Raw genomic sequence first — 1453 nt, 5'->3', positions numbered from 1 at the left:
CCTGTGTGTGTTTATATCGTCGTTACGCGGTTTTCGCACGTTTTCACATCGTGGCCCGTCGCGCCGCGGATTCTCGTCGCTGGCGTGACGTGACGTTACGAGCGGGTGCGCGCGTTCCCAGAACGCGTCGTGCGCGAAACGGCTTGCCGTACGGGTTAATCGCGACAACACAAACAGTGCGCGCGGCGTTCGTCGTGTTTCACGGATCTTCGAGTGGTCGTATTTCGTAGATCCTCCCGAGCGGTATCCCGGGCGAAGGAAGTGACAGATCGCGGCGGGCAGTAGTGCCTCGTTGTCGTCCGTGCCATTCTATCGTTGTTTTTCTCTCTCTCTCTCTCTCTCTCTCTCTCTCTCTCTCTCTCTCTCTCTCTCTCTCTCTCTCTCTCTTTCTCTCTTTCTATCTACTCTTCGTCCGTCTCTGTCTCTCTCGCTCTCGTCGCTCCGTATTGGACCGTTCCGGAGCACTGACAGCTCCGCGCCTGGAATCGCTGTGTTCTCATCGCTCGTCTCGTCATCCCCTGCGAGGACTTCTACGTGACAAGGATGCCAGTGCGTAAACAAGGTGGTAAGCTCGTACATGTACATCAATTGTCCGATTCGTTGATTTAGAGGAAAATTGTTGGCGTCGCGTGGGAGGGGCGGTTGCGGGTTGCGGGTTGCGGGTTACGGGTCACTCGGTCAACTGTCATTCGGACTGACAAATCGCATGCGTCCCCTTCTCTGCTATTTCCTCCTGTCGTAACCTCGTTGCTTCGATATCGAATCGCGTTACCCTACAATTTACGAGCGAAAGAGAGGAGTAGCATGGTTACGCGCGTGCTACGGGGTTGGTCAGGTGTTCAGGTAGCCGATTGTCGTGCAGGCGCTGCGCGTCGTTCTTCGCGACCTTGAATTTGCGCGATCGACGTACGGAAAGTGACGTATTTAACTAGCGTGCTCTTCGCTCGATCTCGGTCCTGATGACCGCACGAAACTCGCACGGGGCATTGGCCACGTGTAACGAACTTGCGACCCTTTTTCGGAGTGGAATGAGAGCTTTTAAAGAGGATAGATCGTTCGTCATTCTGTAATCCTACCTCTCTGGTTAGTCGTACGTATAAATTTCAACAATATAAGAAAATATCACTCAAGATGAAGTGCCGTCTCATATTTTCCGATTCGATCGTATATGTATCGATAAAACATAAATAGTGTTTCCGGAATTAGCGGAAGTTGTGCAAAATTAAATCATTACCTACGCGTCACGTGGCAACCAGAATTGATTACTGCATTTTGGGTAATTCGAATGAAGGCGATATGTATGTTGGAAATTTTTATAAATCGATTCTTACAGAAAAATGTATATTTAATATAATTTATAATATGTAATATATGATATATAGTTTATGATATATATAATTTATAATATATAATAAATAATTTAACCTTTAGTACACACGATTGGGTCATTCGT

The sequence above is a fragment of the Trachymyrmex cornetzi genome, unplaced genomic scaffold, assembly GCF_001594075.2.
Source record: "Trachymyrmex cornetzi isolate Tcor2-1 unplaced genomic scaffold, Tcor1.1 scaffold320, whole genome shotgun sequence".
Classification (NCBI taxonomy): domain Eukaryota; kingdom Metazoa; phylum Arthropoda; class Insecta; order Hymenoptera; family Formicidae; genus Trachymyrmex; species Trachymyrmex cornetzi.
The sequence above is the reverse complement of the archived record's forward strand: the minus strand, read 5'-3'. Positions refer to the sequence as shown.